The sequence below is a fragment of the Micrasema longulum genome, unplaced genomic scaffold (assembly GCF_059751315.1).
Source record: "Micrasema longulum isolate JH-2025_06_02 unplaced genomic scaffold, ASM5975131v1 h1tg001796l, whole genome shotgun sequence".
Lineage (NCBI taxonomy): Eukaryota > Metazoa > Arthropoda > Insecta > Trichoptera > Brachycentridae > Micrasema > Micrasema longulum.
Window position 1 is genome coordinate 27,634 of NW_028278970.1, and position 9,480 is coordinate 37,113.

Consider the following 9,480-nt stretch of genomic DNA (forward strand, 5'->3'; position numbering starts at 1 on the left):
ATATTGGTCTTTAAAAATCTAGATTGACCAAGAGAACTAATAACGGTGGCGTATTATGGCTGCAAAACACTTCGGCATAATAAAAATTAGAAGCCGTTTTGCGGAACTCACCCGGAATAGAACCCAGAAACCTTTTTGCGTAAGGCAAACGTCTCATCCAGATAATCACAGGGCCCACCAACAAATAAGATATATATATATATATATATTTTAAACAGTTTAAACTAATATTAATAATCGTAATGAACATTGGAATATGAAAAATAGTAGTTAAAAAATATTTTTTTAAATTACTTATATTGTGTTCTACTAAAATAAATAAAATATTTAAGTGTTGCTTATAATTTAGTATGAAATTATATTTTTTGGAATAAATAATCAAATTTTTTGTTTTCCAAGTCAAAAAGCTCATTTTTTTTTTTTTTTTTTCCATACTGTTACATATTATGCATGTATTAAATTACATATTTTATACATTATATTTATTAAACATTAGAAGAGAAAAAGAGAAAAAATACATATTCTAAAAATAAACATAGCCTTAAATTTGGAAAAAATGCCCACAAAGACTTAAACGTCTGAGCGTGGGCCATTTCTTTTTTATTGTTTTTGGTGAATTTTTTGGTATACAAACACAAATATGACAATGCCATACAGAATCATACAGAAATAACAGGAAAATGACATAAACAATGTAATTAAGACATCAAAGTTTAGAATATGCTGTTGTACGACTCTTTCACAATAGGTGTATATCTGTATTTTCCATGCTGATCCAAGTCCTCAAAGCCGCTTTAAACTTTGGAAGGGATTCTATATTTTGTATTTCCTTGGGTAGGAGATTAAAAGATCTTGGACCAACATGGAAAGAGTGTCTCTGTGCGAACTTAGTTCTGCATCCTGGAACCGACAGTACACTTTCTGATCTGCTACTAGTCCTATTTAAATTATTGCCAAACAATTCCCTATTTTTGTGTACATGTTTTAAGCATTGTAATAAATATAACTTTTTTAAATTAAGGAGTCCGCTCTCTATGTACAATTCGTTACTAGGAAATAGTCTATGCTTTTTGTACATTATCTTAACTATACTCTTCTGTGCGATTTCTACAGGGTGACTATGTGCGTCCAAAAGTCCACCCCATCCAATTATGCCGTATGTAACAGAAGACTGAATTAGAGCGTAATACAGCATTTTTAATTTTTCATACGTTAAAATATTTTTTAAACTTTGGAAAACGTAATATAAATATCTGATTTTGTCTGTTAATTTAGCTATATGTGTTTCCCATTTTAGCCTATAATCTATGTGGATACCCAGATATTTATAACTTTCACCTGAGCTAATTTTGTAACACTTATTACAGATATCTATATTACAATTTAAATCGTGTATTTTAATTGACAAATTTTGTGAAGGGCCAGTCTTATTAGAGATTTGAAAGGGCAAATACATGGTTTTTTCTTGATTTAAACTAAGCAAATTATTTTCCAACCAGTTATTAACTATTGTTATACTTTTTGTAGCATCACTAAATGTTAACTCCCATGTTTTATTATATACTATAATAGCAGTGTCATCAGCATAGGACAATATTTCTCCGTCTACGAATCTATGAATCTATGAATCATAATGTGTATTTTTGAAAAATTGAATATAAGTCGATTCAAATTTTTATCATCTGTTGTTGGGAAAATTGTTTCCACACTAAAAATTAAAGTCAGATTTCAATTTAATATTAAATAAATAACATTTATTTTTAGACTTTATTTCCAATGATTACAGTACTAAAAATTTTCTACTTGTTAATTTTTCTTACATGAAGGTAAGATGATCAGTCTTACGCTTCAGGAGCTAGTCCAGGGATTATGAAATATTCAAGCCTTAAAACACCTTATTAAATAAATATTTCAAATCAACCATGTCAGTAATCGAGTCCGAAACCTCTTGTACCGTAGTAGAATAATAAAAAAATGATATTTGACAAGCATATTAGATAATTTAAGTCATGGAAAAAGTGAAAAGATGTTTATGTGTAGTAAAGGTTTATTTATTTATATATATAAAAAAAAAAAAAACATTATTGAATATTATTAGATTTTATACCTATACCATGAAAAAAATCATATTTGGACATCCCGTGTGACATTATTATTATTTTTTTTTTTTTAAATCTCGTTCTTTTTAGTCAGATCTTGAATGCTTGAGTAATATAGAAAAAGTGTTTATAAGCTCTACAATTTAGGAAGAGAATGTGAAATAAAAAGTTTTTTTTAGATAGCCAATACTATTACTACCATCACCGCCGCACACGTCTATCCTGCAAACATTCCTAGCTTCTTCCACATTCGTTCATATTGTCATACATGCCCTTAGGTTGCGTTTGCTTTTGATGTGACCAGACTTGCGATTTTAAATTATCTGATCGTGCAGCGACTTTCGTGGTCTTCAACGTCCACATTAATTTAAGTCATATATATATATCGTCGGCCTCGTGGTGTAATGGTCAATGCGTTTGCCTACTATGCAAGAGGTCTCGGGTTCAATTTCCGACATGATTGATCTGAAATATTTATTTAAAATAGTGTTTTCACACTGTTATATTTCAAAGTCCCTGACCCGGTACCTGAAGCGTAAGACTGATCATCTTACTTTCATGCTGAAAAAATGATCAAGATACGCTGAGATTGGTTAACAATGCAGTGCCCTATGCACCATTAGGTGCGGAAAGGTAATAATGATGATGATATATAAATAAAACGTTTCACCTGAAATAGCGTGATGACCGAAGAAAGCAATGTCATCATTTTCTATATAATCCAATACAGCAACTCTAACAGTATTGCACATAAAATCAGGGGGCATTGTTCTATAGTACATTCACATCGTCTTTACCATAAAAAAAATAACTACAAAGGAATATGGTCTATAAAAAGACCACAGGACAGTTCAGTTCACTTCAGTCCAGCTCGAAAAATCACTCAGTTTCAGCATGTAGTTCAAATGCAGTCTCTTCAACTTATCACCGCCGTTACGCTCGTGTTACACAACCATATGCTGTATCTTATTCGTCATTTTATAAATATGCATTAAACTGCAACCTCGTGTCTTATCTGTCGATCTCTTACTGGGGTAGGAGCTTTAACCAACACCCAGTAACCTAATCCTACAAATATATGTTTTACCGTTTTTTCGACATCTATTTGTTCTACATGACCAAACCATGTTAGAGATTATTTTTGAATCTTATTAATTACACCTATATTAGATTTGCACTCTCGCCTGATATTATCGATCAATGCGATCGCATTTCAAACGCATTCCCTTTGCTTCCTCTGCCAGTTCCATGTTTCACTTCGATACATAAGTGCTGAGACGAAAACTTCGTTGTGCACTGCCAGTCCAGCTTCGATTAACTAACTTAATTTTTATTATAGCAACTAAGCATATATTTATTAGAAATACACTAGCTAGAGATATTTTGAAATGCCGGTGATGAGAACGATGCTATGTTTTAATATGACGTTCTTATCGTATTTTATATTATAATGTTGCGCCCAAAATGCAAAAAAATTGCTAAAATTTATATTTTCTCTTTCCACGCCGCGCTGATTCAAGTCATAATTTATTTTGTTTATGGTTTTTCTGCATTCCTTATCTGCGTTTTGTGGTGATTTTATTCTATGGTTTCTCCGAGTCTCTGTTTTCTGTATGTACTGTATATCTGTCAGTTTTCAGGTTAAATTGTGTTTTTATTGTGATTCTCTTTCAATAAACTTGTGCTTTAACCAGTGACGTTTGACATTTTGTGTGGAAATCTGAAATAAAATCTACCCGACGCTTGTATCCTAATTAAATTTAGGTTATTAAAATTCTTAAGGTTTTATGTTTTGTGTCCCTTATTAATTTGTTTGATCAAACTGTAAAAAGGCTATGTACTATTGAATTTTGTGTTTTCTTAATAAAACTATGTGCTAATATTTAGCAATAGCCTCTGTTGTGATATATTTTTTTTATGCTGAGTAAGTAAACATTACCTATTGTCATATCAGTCCTGATGATAAACACTACAATTGAGTTCTAAACTTTGGTAAGTAAAACTAATTAGTACATAATAACACAGAACTAGTTCATTCTTGTCACCTTTATAAAAAAACAACCAAATGATAAAACAGGTTAAAAGTAAAGCTAAACAACGTAATTTAATTTATGTACTTGTAGATATAAAGTATAAAGTGGAGTTAGCACCGTCAGTAGGGCCGCAGTAAGTCACATCTTGCTGGAGGATGTGATTCTATATAATGCTACGAATGCCCAGTTGTATTCCACCGGCAACACTACTGACTAGTCCAACTCCTTAGTGTCCACGTCGCGAACCCCAGGCAATGGGATCACATTTGTAACGGTGTGGTCACAGCAGATAACGAGAGGATGAAAGGCGAGTTTCTGGCGCCTCCAAACCAGAACCAACCAGCTTAGGGAAGGTAACCCCGACAGAAAAATCCACCAGAAAAGGCAACTGGAAACCACTCTGGTCATCTTTTCCCAGGAATCACTGCAGCGAGTACATCCAATAAGCAGTTGTCCTGACTGCGGAGTAGCGCAGGACTGAGATGCTTTCGCTGCAGTGATCGTCAACGCCGGGGGGCCCAATAAGGCACCAGAAGAAGATATATAAAGTACCGTAAAACTCCTATTATCCGGATTAATGAGTGCCAGATGTTAGCACATAAAACTTACTTAAACATATCCCGCAAAGTTAATAGTTTCGATGAAAAAACATGCCAGTGTCAGAGGCCTTTTGTATTTGTTATCGTAACATCTTCTTGATTTTTATTTCCTGATAACGATTCTGATATTTTGCAATCCGGATGACTGGAGTTCGGATAAACTGAGTTTTCTAAAGCCTTTGAGCTTCTATTGTATCAATTCACATGTTACAACAGAGAGGGAGAGCATTTCTAGCTAAGGGAATTTAGAAATATAGGGCTTATGACCTGTCGTTGGATGGTTTAAGTGGCCATTGAACGCACTGCAACATTGACCATTTTACATCCATATTATTTAAATTTTTCCATCTGTTGATTTTTGTGATGTTAAAGAGCTGAAACCTTTTCTGGAGCAGGATTCTCCTACTATTTTGACGAGAGTCTCTATGTATTTTTTGTTTTTTTATAATATGTACGTATTAAATTTTAGTTTGTAATGTATGTATTATTTAAAATAAATTAATTGAATTGAATTTATTGATGCCGGTGAGATTCATATGACTGAATTATTTCACCTGCTAGGCAACAGCTGAAACATAAAAAAATATGTATACTTCTGATCCAACTGGATCCATGACAGATCGTAAGCGCTAGATTTCAATATTCCCTTCTCTAAAACTGTTCTCCACCTCTCTTGTAATATGTCAATCTTAGTAACCCCTTTGGAGGTGAAATCCAGTTCTTGTCTACAAAATTTTGACATACTTAAACCATTCTATACTATCACCTAAATAATATGTACAGCCTTTGCTTATCAAAACCCTTTTTTTTAAATATGGCATATGGGCTCTCCTCTCAAATTCTGCATGAAAAAAATAGTTATTACTAAAAAGTGTTTTAACGGTTGACTGTCAATCTTTAACCTTTGTAAACTTTGCAAGTCAAAAGTTATATAAGTTTTTTCTAATAAAAAGTTAAATAAATTTTATCACGGTGCAGCTGTGAATTCAATAATCTTATAGATAATAGCGGTGTTGTTTGAAGAATCCGATGCTATTAAAATTTTATTGATAAATGATGATGCATCAGTTTCGAGTGAACAACACGTGTCTTAATTTCCTACGAAATTACAATGAAGTAGTGTGAGTTTGCATAAATAACTAATTAAACTCAGAATTTTGTGAATATTAGCTTAGACAAATCATAAATTCTAAAATATGATAATGATTTATAATCATGTTTATCATAACTGTGGAAAAAATACACCGGCTTCAAATATGAATGTAATAACCATGTTTTTTTTTTTTTTTTAAAGGGAATAACTCGCTAGACTTCTATTTCGGAGGTTTGTCAGCGGATGAGAAAGTGAGGATATGGAAGGAAGTTATGAAAAATTCACCACAACACCTAAACCACCTAGGAAAAAAATGTTTCTTGAATTTTTTTCTTGCAACTGGCGGGAAACAAACCTGCAATGCCTGTTTTGCAATCGGTCGTCTAACCAACTGCGCCATGGCGCCTGTTAAGTACCATTAGTTCCATTAGTTCTAGTATCGAATTATATTGCGCATGTTCATTTTAAGGGGTTGAAATACGATTAATTAAATTTAATCAACGATAATTTTGATGTCGACCTTATTTATGCGGCAATTAATTGGAAATAATAATAGTTGAACTTTAAAAAATAAAATATACTATTATGAGTGATGATCACTTAAAACGATACATGTTCACAGATTAGTAACTAGCTTAATTTTCCTCGCATTGCCCACTCCCACCACCTTCCCCCATCCACACCGTTAATCCCGAAAATACTATCAAAAATCACTATTTCAATCGAGACTATTATTATGTGATCCATACTAAAATTCAGTATATTAAGATATAACAATCAAGAGTCAATCTTAATAAAACAATTTACTTTCATTATAATTGTATATAGATATTTCTGTTACTATCTTTGTCGTCCAAGATTCTTCTTATTCTGGCCTTTTCAAGTCTTGTCCTATGATTATTGTGGGTGGCGCAGTATAACTTTTTCTCTTGAATTATTTTGTCTTACCTCAATTTATGTATTCCCGTTGAATCACCAAATTAAACAAATAAGTAACGTGCTTTTATGTTTTTTTTTTTACTTTAACCAATTTTTTTTAGTAAGTATTAAGCTATTTAACCCAAATATGAAAATGTGTTTTTTTTTCACCCGATATGATGGAAAATATGATAAAAAATTGAAAAATCGACATTGAAAATCGAAAAAAAGAACTGTCACAACTCTATTGTAATCTGTCAAAAGTATATTCTTATATTGCTTGAACTGTGGTAACTTTAGCATAAACAGTATACATTTTTTACTCACTTTTCCCATTGATGTCCTATTTATGTTACTTATTTACTATTGTTAGTAAATTAATAAATTATTACAAAACTTAAGCGCATTGTTTTTTTTAAACCCAATCCTGTTAAAAATATGTAAATAGGTACAGTTCATTAAAATCTTTAATAAACTTTGCTTATGTGTGCATGATATAGAATTTTCATATAAAATATTCTAGTATGCTTACTAACACAAACTAAAATTGTATTTTTACTTGGCTCACTAACAGGCACTAAAACATCAACACAGGCTTATTAAAGATTCAAACTTTCTGTACTTAATGTGTTTCTAGTATGAAAATGTAAAAAAATCCAGTTTTGTTTGATGTTTCTTGGTGGAACTGCCTGATCCATAATAATTTGTTTTTTTTAGAATAGAAAATTAACTAATAACATATGGTTAGAAAACTCATGATCTTTTGGAGGAATATTTTTTTTTATTGATTTCATTATTTCTAAAGACATTTTAACATTACTCATAGTTTGTATATCTTTTTAAAGTAACAATATAATCTCAATTTATTATTGTGATTGGTACAGTGAATACTTTTTAATTTATAACTTAATAAAGAATCAAAGTTTTAAATCAAAAAGTGTATTTTTAAGTGCTGGTAAAATAGTTATGTATTTTTATTATTATCTGTTGAATCATATGTGTGTGGCGTTTTCATTTTTAAACTCAGCCTGACTTCAAGTGTAGCCCATCGCTTCAAGAATCCAGAAATTTGCTGTTATTGTCACAAATAAATATAAACATTTACAAAATCGGTGCTTTTTGTACTAACTTCTTTAATTTCTTTGTTTTGATTTTCTTTCTTTCTTTCTTTTTATTTTATATCTTTCTTCAACCAATATTTTATCTAATTGTACACATATAAAATGTGCAACACTTTTTGAACTCTCATTTTCATAATTTTTCTTAATTTTTTACTTTTTAATGGCAGTATAGTACTTAATGAGTTTAACCTTTTAACAAATGATATAACAGTAACTGAATTTTAGAAAGGAAAATTATAGAAATGTAATTTTTTTAAATGATAAAATCAAGATAATCTTAAGCCTGGGTGTTCTGTGCTGTAATTCACTACTGTAATAGGGCCTGCTCGCCCGTTGTGGTGCAATATAGAAAAATATGATGGACCTTATTCTTCATCCTTTGCATAACTATATCAATCAATGTGGATGTCTCATTCTATCGTTATTTTTAGTTGCATTTTAATGTAGATTTTGATGAAAATTGCATTAGCGAAGTGTTTGGGAATTCGATTGTTAAAAATCGTCTTTTTAACTATTTTGCCTGTGTAAAATTGTACATACAATAGTCAAAATGTTTAAAAAATCTCATCAATCTGTGATTTTTTATTTCAGTGAAGTACATTATGGTTAAACAGAAAAGATTTCCTCTAATCGATGGCTTCACTTTCTGGAAAGGACGCCCTTCGAAGGGAGGACATCGATGGTACTGTTCATCGTACTCCAGTCTTCACTGCATGGCTTCTGTCGTAATAAAAGATGATATAATTATATCTTTTAAAAATGACCATAATCACGAGCCCCCTAGGTTTTTCGTTGATGCTAAAGGAGATTATATCAAAATGTGAAAATATCTGCTTTAAAAGGAGATACCTCAACAAAACCTCAACAAATGGATAACATTTATGATAAGGGAATGAGCATTGGCAGGGCTTATGACGTTCTTCTTCATTGTCTTCCTATGTGTCTCTCAACGTGTCGTGGCTTTGAGGATATGCCCACCCGATCTTCATATTGCGATTACATATATTCGTGAATACTCCAATTTTTATCGTTATTCAACCAGGCAACGTCACAGCACTATCACATTCCTTTCGCACAAAAGAAATGCGATAGCAATAGTGCACGCTATAAACGGCCCCGTCAGTACATGATGTAATGTTCGGCCCATGCAAATTGGTGAATGTAGTGTAGTCACTTATATCAGTCTATGAAAAGACGTAAATCCTGTAAATGCATTGACTTGAATACTTTGTTCTCAAAAAGGTTTGTCACCACTGTTGCAATATCTATCAATCTTGATCAACTTCCTAGTGGCATAAATCTAGTACCTGTCTTCAAAAAAAGCACAACATAAATATGACTGATTTTGTATAATTTTTTTATTTATTTATTTTAAGATTATAATTTTCTTGAGTAATTAATAAAAATCTGTGATTATTTATGTTTTTTTTTTGCCGTTTGTGTTTTCAAATTGCATTGTAAAACAGTTTTTCAAATGTTTAATCTAATTGAATTCCTTATTTATAATATATATTTTATACTCTATAAAAATCTGGCAATGCTTTGTTATTGCTAGATTTGAGTATATACTCGTATATAGATTAAACTAACACAATCGGAAGTTTGATATCGATTATT

General features: G+C 31.4%; 1 long non-coding RNA gene across 1 annotated transcript; it reads left to right on the forward strand.

Moving 5' to 3' along the window:
- Nucleotides 1-3,706: 3,706 nt before the first annotated feature.
- Nucleotides 3,707-7,143, forward strand: LOC148273954 (uncharacterized). Its single transcript, XR_015824414.1, has 2 exons — nucleotides 3,707-4,023; nucleotides 6,026-7,143. It is a non-coding gene; the product is annotated as an uncharacterized LOC148273954 (long non-coding RNA).
- The last annotated feature ends 2,337 nt before the right edge of the window (nucleotides 7,144-9,480 follow it).